Genomic DNA, 14,325 nt, shown 5'->3' on the forward strand with positions numbered 1-14,325 from the left:
CGGACGGTTCTCCAATGAAACTAACGGACACAGCCCAGCGCAAAAGCTGCTTCGCATCTAAAAAAATAAAAGGCATTTTGACGAGAGAAAGAAATACAATAAACAGGAGTTCGTTTAAAGCGTGGTTATTAGGGCCCAGATAAACCTACAGAGTCACTCACTTACCAACTTACACACAAAAAAAGACACTAAAAATGTTATCTTTCACTACTCCGCTACTTTGGAGAGATACAATTACACTCAAAACGAGTAAAGACACAGGACATATTTCTCAACCAAAGTTCATTTCGTAATATTCAACTAAAGCACTCTGTCAAAGGTGGCGTGGCGGTTTAAACCGGAAATTGCCTTGTTTGTAGAGAAGCAATTTTCTTATTAAGCAGTATAAAAAGCTCAGCGTCATACTACTGCCCAAAAGCTGGGACGTTATCTTCCCAGATTGTTCATTAAATCGCAATTGCAGCTGCTGCCTAGCTCCTGAGCTAATAACGTGTTGCGATTTTTTTTTTCGTCATAAAACGCCTGAATAGCTGTCGTTTTTCACGTACAAGAAGCTCAAAGATACCGGTGTATTTCTGTATTCTGCTCCCTTCCTCCATATTTTGAACTTGATCTGATTTGTTCTATGCAATTATTCTTAACAACCCCCAGCTTGTTCTGATCTATTAACGACTCACAAAAAGAAAAGACATGCTACTCAGTCGAGATTCTGCATTAAAGTTTTGAGACTAAATTGTGAAGTAGCCGCCTTAACTACTCAGCATGCGTTATATGCCCGGAAGGCAGCTGAAAGTTTCAATTTCAGTTAGAGGAAATGAGAATCAGAAAGAGGTAAACTGTTCATGGCCTATGCAGGTGGTCTAGTACTGTGTTGAGTATGATACTACGCCTTTGTAAGGCTTGCTATCAAGATTCGGGAATGCCTCTCTGTGCGTTCCGGACCATCCTCATTCATCGTTGAATTTCCTTTTCTGCCCAATCGCTAATTGACAGGCTATTGGCTGCTGCCCCTGAAGCAGCGAGAATTGTACAATCATGACATCTTGCAAGTATGAACATATTGGGCTAAAACTAGGAAACAAAGTCCAGCAAAAAAGTTAAGGAGCTACGCAACGCACGATGGAACGGAAAGTTATAAGCGTAGCGTAAGATTAGAAGGGAAGAGAATGGGTCAGAAAACAAATAAGGGCAGCCCATATTTACTTAACACGAAGCGACACAGTGTGTGCCTGGGCGAAACACGCAATGCAAAGCAAGGGAAACCGGCCGCCGGCCGCAAGTTAGGGCAACCTAAGTAATTCCATGCAAAGCAAAACGCAGCTGATGATGGCGGCGAGTTGAGTGGAATGCTATAATAAACAAGTGCGCAGGAAAAAGTAGAGTCAGTTTACACATGATAAAGCAAATTGAAAATTATTGGACAGGCCTTCGTTGTGCAGTTGGCATGGAATAGACTGAAAGTGATGATCATGACGAATGTGTGACGTCCCTACTTGCGCTTGTTCCAATATGAAGTTACTTCAAAGTACACACTGCACTCGGTCCGCTAAGTGATTTAACTTTTTTTATATGCTGCTCGATCGATCATTAGGTGAAAGAAACCGTTAATGATTTCCATACATTTTCTTCATTTACCACAGACAATGCACTGACAAAGCACAATCGGTATCTCGAGAAAAAGAGCGCGCAGGCTCGTGGCAGATAGGTTGTGTTTTCAGATTGCTGACAACACAACGATGACAGGTGCCATCTAAGACAACAGGAGTTGCCGGAACCACACGTAGGCACAAAACTCTACGTGACCGCATTGATTAAAAACCAGGAGCCAGTCGCACTAATAGTGCAAGTCTGGAAGCAACAGCAGAGGTAGTGTTTAGACTCCATAGGAAGAAGCTGCCCTCCCAAGACCGTGTCGTTCTCCCTCTAAAACGACATGTGTTTCGCGAAAACATGTCACGTGACGTGACTAGGGATATGTAATTTTACGCCACGTGACTCGTGGTACGTTATTTTGATGACAACATGTGACGTTAGTGTTGTTAACGGGGAACATGTCACGCTGGTAGTGGTGCATTATTTTGGGGGAAAATTCCACGTGGCTAGTGCTACGTGATTTTGGCTGGAACATGTCACGTCACTACGTACTACGATTTGCGGGCACATGTCCGTAACCAGCGTTGTGTGATTTTAAATCACGTTTCCTCCCTTCTTTATCATATTTTCTCTCTCTATCGCTTTAGAACTTTTCTTTTTTCTCTCTTCGTTCTCTTTCTCTATAGCGCTCTTTCAGTTTCTTTTTTCTCTCTTCGTTCTCTTTCTCTACAGCGCTCTTTCAATTTCTTTCTATCTCTTTCTACTCTCTCTCTCTCCCTACACGTTCTTTCGCCCGTCTGAGTTATTGCATCCCACGCCGGACAAAAAGACGCAGTCGGAGAACGTACACGCCGTGCACGTGTTCGGGAGCAAAGCAGAAGAAAATTACCCCATCTCCCGCTAAAGGGGACCATGAGGCGATGCGAAGCCGGAGCACTTGCACGATCGCGTTCCGTTGGCGTTCGTTGGGCATGCTACCGACCTCGTGTCGTGGAACGCGAAGAGGCACGCTACGCGCGTCATATCTTCCATCTAGCCTGGCCGTTAATTCTCACAGGGTGAGCGGGGAACGCGGTCGACAGGTGGGCGAGAGGGGGGCAGCGTAGGAGAGGAGGGAGAAGAGGAGGGGACGCGCATGCGCTCGAGCTCATCGCGGCGTTGCGCAGGAGAGAATTTGGGCATGTCTAGCCTGCGTTTCAGAGGAAGAGTGGAAAAGGGGAGGGGAGAGGGAAAGTGTAGAGGGAGAGGGGAGAGGGAAAGCGGAGAGAGAAAGTGGAGAGGGAAAGGGAGAAAGAAAGTGGAGAGGGGAAGGGGAAAGGGTGAGTGGAGAGGAGGTGTGCGGAGAGGTATGCGCATGCGCAGTAAGGGTGGTCACGCCGCACACCACCACCACCGGATTGAGCTCCGCCTTAAGATACTTCGCATCTAAAAGAAGAAAGCGCGCGCCTGCATGAAGTTTGTTTTAGACAATCGCTATACGGGGCTAAGGCGAGCATATACAGCTGCGCTGTTAAACAAAGAGCGTGCCGACTGGCGGCACACAGAAAACAGCAGTGCACAGGTGTGCGGCAGACAGCCTCGAGCACCACATGAGGCCACAGAGCAACATGATAGGGAATGAAGACCAGTCTTAATTATTTCTGTGCTTGTTATTTGTTGCAGTGTTTTCTCATTTCTGTGGTTAGAAAAAAAAAGCTAAGAGCGAGAAAGAAAATACACAGCGCTGCAATACAGTCATGTACTTCAATACGTAGCGGTAATACACCCAGTGTTCCAACTCTGCGCGATCGATGCAGTGCATGTTTTTAACTTTCTGGCGTTTCACTTCTCAAAAGCACGATATGAATATCACTCACCGTAGTGGGAGACTCCAGTAAAAATTTTCATACAACTAGTGTTCCTTAACGTGCACCAAAATCTAGGCACTCGGCTGTTCGTGGATTTCGTACCCACCGAAATGCGGCCGCAGTGGTCGCGAATGGAACTGGTCGTCTCGAGATGAGTGAGTCTTACTTGTTTGTCCTACGACAGCGATGCTAACTAACAGCCAGTCACGGGCTCACATATTCACCGCACAACGACAACGGCAACAATGGGGGTAGTCCGAACCGAACGACGTTGGTATTAAGATTACGTCATTGCCAGCCTGTCGAAAGCTTCTTAGGTGAGAAAGCTTATATAAAGGGCACAGGGAGGAGTGGCGAGAGGGCGTCTAGGATACGACTCGCATATATGTAACATTTAAAAAATTGGGTACGTGTTAAAAAACCCAGTCCTTTTACAGCGAAAGCTGTTCGAGATCACAACAAGGGTCGTTTTTGGCGCCGCAGTTGTCCGCCGCTGCGGCCGCCGCCGGTGTCCCGAACCACTGTCACTCAAAATAAAGAAAAACGAAATAAAAAATGTCCAGGATGGAACGGGGTTCGAACCTGTGACTTCCGCGTGGAAGCACAGTATTGAAACTCACAGCCAAGCCGGTGCTTCAAAATTGGCAAAAAAAAAAAATCACAGCATATCCACGGAGTGAATGATGATGAGTGGGCGAAGCTGCGGATGTTCATCGGTAAACTGTGAATCTTCCGTGAATTCTGCCCAGTACATCATCACCGACGTGAGATCGGGCGCGTTTATACTAAGGTCGATGAGTTATGACGATTTGCAGCGCACTTTAATTTTACATGTACGCTCGTGAATTTTCATTGTTTAGAAAACCATTGCTTTAGAAAAACATCTGGCGTCTTTCGTTAAGCAGCTGGCGTCTTTTCGTTTTGCTTTAGAAACATCTGGCGTTCTTTCGTTTTGCTTTTACAAAACATCTGGCGTCTTTGTTGGTTTCTTTCATCAATCACCGGCGTTTTGAACAAACTTTTTATTGTTTAATCACGCACAGGAGAAATCTCACCAGGCACTACTTGGAGGTAAGAATGGCTGCTAATGGAATGAGAGACAGAAGAAGTAGGATTTTAGCTAACGCCTGCGAATTTTTTATTGTTCAACAACGCACAGGAAAAATCTCCCACCGGCACCACCTTGCAGGTCAAAGCGTAAGACTGGTTACATACTACGCTACGAGGGACGAACGGGTGCCGCTATAAGGAGCTTCGCCCCTAAAAGACACTGTTAGGCTTTATGTCGGGAAGGAGACACATTAACATTTGTAATGTAGCGTGGTAGAAGAGTAAAATAACAAGTAGGCGTCACACAACGCGAATTCTGTAACCAGGTGTCACCACAATGCAAATGCGCAACGAGTGGGTTTTGAACGCTTCCAATCCATTACAAAGGACTCTGCGATAATTCTTCATTGTCATCAGCCAGAGCATCGACAAAGTGCACCTAATTCGTTACTGGTTTTTAGCGGTATCCATGGTTCTCCGTAGAATGACGAAAATACTGTGATAGTTTATAGCGTAGTGGATTCCTCGCTAGTGCTCTCCTATGGTACCAAGGAGGCCGATAAGGACCCTATGATCCATTTCCTCAGGGTCTCAATAAAGTTCTTTCCCTCTCGCTCTCTTTCACGTTAGCGTATGTTATATAGCGTGGCGGGAGAGTGAAATAACAACCGGGTGTCACACAATGCGAATTAAGTGACTGGTTTGTCGTTCAAAGCTTCCAACCCATTACAAAGGGCTCAGCCATAACTCTTCATTGTCATCAGCCGTCTCATCAACAAAGTGCACGTAATGCCTTACAGATGGTGGCTCGCTTCTCCGCAGCATGACGAATGAAGGCCTTGAGGGCGCTTCCCAACTTCACAGAAATTATGATTCTGGTAGGAGTTGGTACGTTGCTAGGGTACTTTTATTAGTAGCCACAAGATAGTTTATACCTGGCTCTAGAAATGCCGCTCTTACAGCTTTCGATTTTACTGGGCTGCGTTTTCCGCGCAGGCCTGAAGTTTTTTTTTTTTTCGTTGAAGGTAACTAGCGTTTAAGTTCTTATGTATCGTACTGTTTTTAAATATCGGTGGGGGCGCCGCCATATCGCCACGTTTCTAAATGTACAAGTGTTAAATTTCAAGGCGAATTCTTCTTTAGCGCTGAAATTATCAGATACCTCTCATGGGATCAGCGAGGGTACTTTGTTATTTCGAGCAGCAGAACGTTTATGCGATGAAGTTAATTATTGAAACACTCATAAATACTTCAGAGACGAGGGACGACAGAACACCACACACAAAAGCGCTTGTATGTGTGGTGTTCTTTCGTCCCTCGTCTCTGAACTTTGCGCTATAGTAGCATCAATTGCTTTTCTAAAACTGTTTGTTTTAGATCAGGGAAGAATCTGCACAAACAGATTGTGCAGGCTACGCCGCCCTATACCGCGACAACACAGCAGTGTTTAATAACATTTTGGAAATATTATCATGAAGTTTAGAAAGTACACCGAAATTTCACCTAATCATTTGGGCATTGCATCAGCAAACTTCCCAGTTTTAGTTTGGCGATGTAGATACAATGAGTATGAAGAACCTGCTATGGCTCTTGTACCTTAACTTCTCACTTATTAAACAAAACATGTGGCTGAAAACGCGAGGTACTTCGCAGAAGTCTTCAGGATAAGCCGAGTGCCAATTTCTTTACTGTTAGAGCCCTCTAATATAAAGTCTTTCTTGCGAAGAAGACCAATTTCAGTTGATTAAAACTTAAGGAAATCACATTGAGCTGGTTGTGTATAGTTATAACTGACTGTATGATTATAACTGACTACAAATTTATATGCTAGGTGTCGTTCCTTGCCCTCCTACTTTTCCCAGCTTGGATGGGGGTGGACGGGAAGCGGTTGAAGTGGCCCTTTACTTCTCCCCCTCCGGCTCCTCCAAGTAAATAGCCTACGTAAACTGTTGTAAGCTCCATTTTTCCTTGAAAAAAAAAAATTGCGATTATAACGTTACACTACCCCGCATTGTTTGCTTCCGTAAAGGTCTTTAGCTGTTAAGGTTGGTAAAAATTTTCTGGGTCATCCTCACAGGACCTGCTTGTAAACGCCGCCACAAATGACGCGTAAGTGATCCACCACGTAATTACCACTTAGGCATGACTGCGTAAAAATATAATTAACTATTTTCAATACGGCGCATTGTTTATCATTCGTTCTTCGCTATTCGTCAAAAAATTTCAATGTGCTATAAAATAGCCTCCTTGTTACGCGACTTCACAAGTATGCTAAAACTCGCGGCGTTAAAATGCTCTATGCTCAATAAGCAGCACATTACTGTGCTGAACAATAACACATTTGTTTTTTCGGAATATCCAGAAGTGTCTCTTTCTAAATGTAATTTAAGAAGGCTGCCTTCCAATCACATTGGCAGCGGCTGCTTATAGCAGCGGGCGAGATGGACTCGTGTGTAATTGTGTATAATAGATACTCTGAGTTGTAATATAACGCTGTTGAGCTCTTTTCGCGCATGTACAACTTCTCTGTGAACTCATCGTTGCTGACAGAGAGGTAGAGGGAGAAATAAACATAATTAGGAACAGACACAATCCTTCGCAGTTGGGCAGCCTTCATAATCCAGAAAACCGTCGAGGCTGATCATCTCCTTGGTGAGGTATATCAAGTTACGGGGCAAACTTGAAAGCTGGGCTTCTCAATGTGCTCGAGTCCACTGCCTTGTCACAAGCCGCCGCCATCGCTGCAGGCTACCGTATAATAAGCAAGGTGAAGCAGGCTAATCGGAGACTAAAGTGGGAATATATTTTAGCTGTCCTGGCTAGGCAGAACTAAAAGATGGTACACTTCTGCACCCTCATCAACTCACAGCAACTTAGATATAGATCAGTGGCGATGCTATTCATTTTCAAAGAAAGAAACTGAATTTCAATAACAAGGAGAGCGTTTGATCGGGCTATAAAACGTTTACTGGTTCCCGCCTTTATTTGTGTCGCCGATTACTTAAATTTTAGGCCAGGCAGAACAAAATAAAATCATGACAGATTGCTAATTTTATATTGTTATACAGCCCTTCTGAGCGATAGCCTCCTCTGCAATGCTCGAGCGCAAGGCGCGCAAGCGTGGAATAGGCAGCCCGCATCGCAGGTAGCCTACAGTGCGTGGTCATGGCACACGGAGGACAGTCGTCACAGCAGTATTGTTGGACAAATTTTATTGCATAATTACGTCATTGCTGCGTCAAGTAAAACTTTGCCTGACTTAATAGTTTTCCAGACTGCAGTCGACAATAACCACTGTCGAAAGTGGGGGGGGAGGGCTCCGTCCCCCTAACATTTCTCAGTGGGGGGCTAGAGTCCCCCTTGCCTCCCCGGTAGATACGCCTATGTGCATGTGCTTTGTTTGAGAGTACCTTCACGCGGAGGCACAGACGTGCGTCTCTAGTGCGGTTGTCTGCAAAGCAAGTGCAACGATAACTTGTGTGCTGTGTGCCAACAACCGGTGGCTGTTTATGTATTTTAACTTATAAATGTGCGCACTTTCAATCTTGTGGATAGAAAAAAAAAGCAACACCTCACATGGAAGTTCAAACATAGTTTGAACTTCCTTGGGAGGTGTTGATTCACCTGTCTGCACAGCATCGCAAATTATAGTTGATTGTCTGGTGGACATCCGTAGTGTTGAAAATGCTGGGACATACTAATGGGACATAGAAGCCGTATGTCGCAATACTAGCCGTATTTAGACTCGCGTGTTCATGTTATGTGGTGAAGAGATCGTGTTACAGCGCGCACTGCATTGTGCCCCAGTGTGAAGCGCGCATGGTTCGCCTTTTGTTTGCGTTGTTGGGGAACAAGATACTTAAATGTGGGCCTGTGTGATGTGTGCACCAATGACCGTGAGTGCCCGTGTGTTTTGTGGTGGAACATGACGATGAGGACTCTGATGCTTGCGCAAAAGAGGTCAAAGCACCAGATGCCGCGCGCGGGGGCGAAGAAGAGATGGAAAGTGGAGACGGTGTTTGTGGTTGGACAGAGTCGGGTGACCGGGCCCGAGTGTCGAACCACTGCGATGGAATCGACGGGTTGAAGCTGACGCTCCGGCCTAGCACAAACACATGCGCTTTCGTCGAAAGTCATTCCAAAGTCGTCATCATCATCATCATCAGCCTGTCTACGTCCACTGCAGGGCAAAGGCCTCTCCCATGTTCCGCCAATCAACCCGGTCCTGCGCTTTCTGTTGCCACGTTATACCTACAAACTTCTTAATCTCATCTACCCACCTAATTTTCTGTCTTCCCCTCACGCGTTTGCCCTCTCTTGGAATCCAGTCAGTTACCCTTAATGACCACCGGTTATCCTGCCGACGTGCTACGTGGCCGGCCCATATCCATTTCTTCTTCTTAATTTCAACTATGATATCCTTAACCCCCGTTTGTTCCCTGACCCACTCTGCTCTCTTCCTGTCTCTTAAGGTTACACCTATCATTTTCCTTTCCATCGCTCGCTGCGTCGTCCTCAATTTAAGTTGAACCCTCTTTGTAAGTCTCCAGGTTTCTGCTCCGTAGGTAAGTACCGGTAAGATGCAGCTGGTTACAGGTTTTCAGGCCCCTAGATTGGGAAGAATTAGGGATAAGAGTTAATGGAGAGTGTCACAGTAACCTGCAATTCGCTGATGACATTGCATTGATGAGTAACGCGGGAGACGAATTACAGCTCATGATTGCTGAACTGGATACGGAAAGTAGAAGAGTAGGTCTGAAAATTAATATGCATAAAACTAAAGTAATGTGGAACAATCTTGGCAGAGAACAGCGCTTCGCGATAGGTGGCGAGACGCTGGAAGTTGTAAAGGAGTACGTCTACTTAGGACAGGTAGTAACCGCGCAGCCGAACCATGAGAGTGAAATAACTAGAAGAATAATAATGGGATGGGGCTCATTCGACAAGCATTATCAAATCATGAATGGTAGTCTACCACTATCTCTCAAGAGGAAGGTATATAACAGCTTTCCAAAGTACGAATGTTTTTTATCGCATGTGGAGCCTACTTCGCCAAAGGAGTATTTTATCAAGCCGCTGTCTCCTGTATGGCGACATGCATCGGCATGTAGCTTACCTCGTCCACGTGGCTTGGCCGAAGCTTGAGGCAGAGTAGCCATGTTTGACTCTACACTTAGATCGTCAAGATAGCTCTGTTTCTTCGTGGGAGATCTTGAATGATAAGACGCGCCCGAGCCTGCAGAAGCATCGTAACTTCGCAAGTACAAGGTTGGCCCTACTCGCACCGCAGTTGCTTACGTAAGAAAATGATAAATATGAATGTCCAACTATTGCAGCAGCAAATAACATTTCAGCCAGAGCAAGTCAGTCAAGTACGTGGAAATCGCGACAGCTCAAGCGATGTTGTTGTGCAATTTTACTTTATTGCGTTGGGCGAACCTAAAATACCGCCCTGTAATGTACAATAATGTTACTGTCTAGTGTTTGATGTAATTGACTCATGAGGCACGATGTGGTGCTCTAAATTGAGGTAACTATTCCAGAAAGAGCTTTAAAACTATTCGATAAGTGGTGATTATCGTTCTTAAGGCAAAAGCCTTATCTGCCTCACAAGCGCGAAATGTGACCGCCGGCGTCTTGCGTCAGCGGCGTCAACACGAGTGATTAGAAACTCACGTGATGACGGCATCATATGACGTCATCACGACGTCACCAGAACTTGTCACGTGTTTACGTCATCACATGACGTCGTCGCTTGGTCATAGGTGGGCTGATCACGGAGGCAGTGCTAAACCAGGTGAGGTGCACAAAGCTTGTGATACACCCGGTCCTAAAGGCAATGCAAAACCACATTGGTGGAGGAAAGCTTCCGCTGGGGGCGGGGTGCGGAGGAATATATCGACTGAGAAGAACGATAAGATGGCTTTTGCCATCGAGTCAACGTAGGCGAATGCATAAGGGACCATGGGAGTTGTTGCCATAGGTTGGTGATCTCACTCACGAGTCGACTCACTCAGACTCAGATTGGGCCGTGCGTCTGTGTAAGTCCGGGCCAGTAATATTTTGGCGAGTTTGAGTCCGAGTGAGCCCCGATGAACAAAGTTTGATTGAGTCTGAGTGAGTTCAGTTGAGGAAAATATTGGTGAGTCTGTGCCCGAGTGAGCCCTAAGCGTAAAGTATATTTCTTGAGTTAGTCTGAGTGAGCTCCACCTTTTGTTGCCGACTTACGGTCCTTATCTACTCATCTTCAGCATCACTATCAGCGTTATATCGGCTTACCTTTATACTAAAGTCTATTAACACACATCTCAGCACACTATCATTCATGCGCCACTTCAGTATTTATTAATAAGAGGCATGGGTTAGGAGGAAGGGTCCATGACCTTCCCTAGCAAACTCTTTCATGGGACGTTCTTGATAAGAATATCTCGTGTGAGTCGCGCATTTCTTGAAAATGTCCCTTGGACTGATATACGATGGTAACTCGTAATTAAAGTACAAGATCAATAGGCGTATCGTAGATCCCCGATTATGAGTGATATTGGCGTTAAAGAGGATTGACACCATGATCGAAACAGCTAATTTTACGCCAACGGACAGATTAGTCGACTCACTCAGGCTAACACACACACTCAGGCGAAGCCGTGATTCTGAGTCTGCCTGAGTCCAGCTGAATAATACATCGCTTAGTTTGAGTTTGAGTGCAACTGAGAAAATGTTTAGTGAGTCTGAGTCCGAATGAGTCCGCTTGAGGAAGATTTTGGTGATTCTGAGTCCAAGTGAGACCGCAGAGCAAAATATATTTTTTGAGTGAGTCTGAGTGAGCTCCAAGTTTTCGCCGATATATGGTTGTGGCCCTCCAGAAGACACAAAAAAAAACGTTAGGTCTGCCCGGAAAGCACAGCCCAGTCACAGCGAAAGCTCGAAGAGCGGCATTTCTAGAGCCCGTTGTAAACCCTATTGGGGCTACTAATACAAGTACACCAGCAAGGTACCCACTACGCCACAAATCATAATTTTTTGAAGTTGGGAAGCACCCACTACGCCATTATTCATCATTCTGCGGATAATCTAGGGTCCAGCTACAGATCTGTAAGGCATTATGTGGGCTTTGTTGATGCGACGTTTGATGACGATGAAGAATTATGGCTGAGTTATTTGTAATGGGTTGGAAGCTTTAAACGACCCACTAGTTACATAATTTACGCTGTTTGACGCCCGGTCGCTATTTCACTCTCCCACCAAGCTATATAACATACGTTAACGTGAGAAAATAAAGGGAGAGAGAGGGAAATAACTTAATTGAGACCCTGAAGAAATGGATCACGGGCTTATGGGCTTCCTTGGCAACCAATACAAGTGCACTTGCGACGAACCTACCACGCTATAAATCATAATGTTTGTGAAGTAGGGAAGCAGCCACTATGCCATTTTTCGTCATTCTGCGGAGAACCGTGGTACCCGCTAAACACCTCTAAAGCATTATGGGCATTTTTTAGTGCAGGGTAGCCTACCGAGCTCAGCCCTGGTTAACCTTCCCGCCTTTCTTTTATACCTATTCTATCTTTTTATGGCACAGCCCTCTGTAATGGGTTGGAAGCATTCTACAACCCACTCGTTGCGCAATTCGCAGTGTGTGACGCCTGGTTACAGAATTCGCGCCGTGTGACGACCAGTTATTTTACTCTTCTACCACGTTTTATAACATATGTTATTGTAATTCCTCCCCGACATGAAGCCCCGTATAGGGTCTTTTTACAAATTCATTTCAAGCACTGGCATGGCCCAGTGGTAGCATACTGGGCTCCACGCAGAAGGCCGCGGATCGAACCTATTCCCGGCGGACAACAACGGCGCCAAAGACGGCCGTTGAAATGATCTGACGAATGCTTTCGCTCTAATATATATTTATATATATATATATATGTTGGTCTATTAAGAAATCAGCACATGACAAGTAACACTTCATGCCCTCGCAGTTTTCAAACATAAATGTTCGCTGGCACCGAACGCAGCTCTCCAAAATATCTCCTCATTTCACAATTTCTGCTTCACGGTCTTTTTTGGGGGCAGCAACTTATTAATGTAGTGCGTGCGTCATATTAGCTTATGTGCGTTCTGTGCAAAACAAAACAAGGCGACTCTCGAAATCGATATTTAACTAAAAATGAAAGATATTCGTGACGCGCCTGCATATAGAACTAAGAATTAATGGTATCCGAACGTCGACGCCACTTGGAAAACAGGACAGCGTTGCGTTTTGCGCCATCGCGAAGAGCGCACTCCAACTATAAAGAACACACCTTGCCTACTTCGAATCAATATGTTTTTCGAGGACACATTTGATCCTGATGGGCGCTATCCACTTTATCTCAGCCTCTCCACATTCGCGCGAAGTGCAGCTTACATGCTATTTCTCTGTGTATCGAGAACCGCCGAATGTATTGCAGAATTTGTAAGATACCCTGAAACAACAGGAATATTATTTGGGAATCGAACAAACTGAACTTTCGGCTCGTTCGTTGCAACAACACAGCACCCGTGTAACATGAGTCATTTTATGAAAGCGAGCTTTTAGACATGACATTTTGAATGACTTCGCGTCCAGGCTCGGCTGGGTCTGCTGCCCTCTTTTTGGAGCACGTGCGGCATGCCGTTGTAATTACTCCCAATGCAGGCCGGGTTATTTTCAGCGTAATGGTGGCCCGGCCTTTCAGTGCATATTGCTCGTCTAAGGATTCGCGAAGCTCTTTCAAAGCAGAACTTTTATGAGAGACAGTCTGTGACTATAGCTTCATGAAGACCGAGTCTTTGCAAAAAGCGCCTTATAACGTACAACTTTCTCTGCGCTATCGAACACCTCTGCCACCTCAGCAGCACCTGCCAAGGCAGTGCCGATCGTTCCTGCTTTGAAGGACGAACATCGAATCGAAAATCGAGAATACGGTGGTTAAAGGTGCTGTATATAATGTCGGAGGCTCTCCTGACGGCGAAGCACAACCCACGTAACGAAACAGACGTCGTGGCAACGTGGGGTACGCTATAAAATCCTTCCCAAATTGATTCCAAGGCAATGCCTCGTTTTCATACTTTAACAATTTGCTCCTAACCTGTATTTCCACGCTTCATGTCGTGTTTAAGGTCGTGCTGACGGTAGGCTGGTTCACTGGGACACATTTGCTATTCACTTGAAAATACTTGGGCTGATTTTATTGGACTAGATTGCAGTCCAACCAGCACTCACGAATAAAATCCTCGTGGCTAGTACTCTGCATTTATACGTGGGCGGGTCTAGTTTGTTGTTAGTACGCATGCTCGCATTTTTGTTTCTGAGGCATGTTTATAAAGACATTTTTCATATATTTAGGTAAACAGGGGGCAAGCTATTCACCTTTAGCCTACCTAAGGGGAAACTCTTGAGCATTTAAAAGGCCACGCGCCATTGCACCGTAGTGATGCACAATCGGTTCTTGACGCATAAGGAAATATGACGCTCGGAATTTGCAAGCAGCAAATGGTTTTATGGAGGGACATTTAAGCGCTAAGCACTGCTGCGCACGAGACTTCCCGTATTTTGAGCCGAAGGAAAGACGAGAGGCGGAGAAAATTTACAAGTTAGAATAGACAACGAACACGCAATACGCAAGAGCGCGCGTATAAAAAAAAAACAGCGAGCTGTGTGCGGGAGAACTCGTCTTGTGCTTTTCTATATTTATGTTGTTCTCAAGAGGTGTCTAAAATCTTCACTTTGAACTAAGAAGATGACTAAGCATGCCTTCGTCCTCCCTGTGTGACCTACGTCATTTCAGCGCCAACTTAAGCATTTCTGTCGACA

The 14,325-nt window shown here is 45.4% G+C and overlaps 1 protein-coding gene across 1 annotated transcript in view; it reads right to left on the reverse strand.

The window, feature by feature from the left end:
- LOC119400542 (thiopurine S-methyltransferase-like) overlaps window positions 1-14,325 on the reverse strand; it is a 164,220-nt gene that overhangs the window by 92,560 nt on the left and 57,335 nt on the right. The window lies entirely within an intron of this gene.

The sequence above is a fragment of the Rhipicephalus sanguineus genome, chromosome 7 (assembly GCF_013339695.2).
Source record: "Rhipicephalus sanguineus isolate Rsan-2018 chromosome 7, BIME_Rsan_1.4, whole genome shotgun sequence".
Taxonomy (NCBI): domain Eukaryota; kingdom Metazoa; phylum Arthropoda; class Arachnida; order Ixodida; family Ixodidae; genus Rhipicephalus; species Rhipicephalus sanguineus.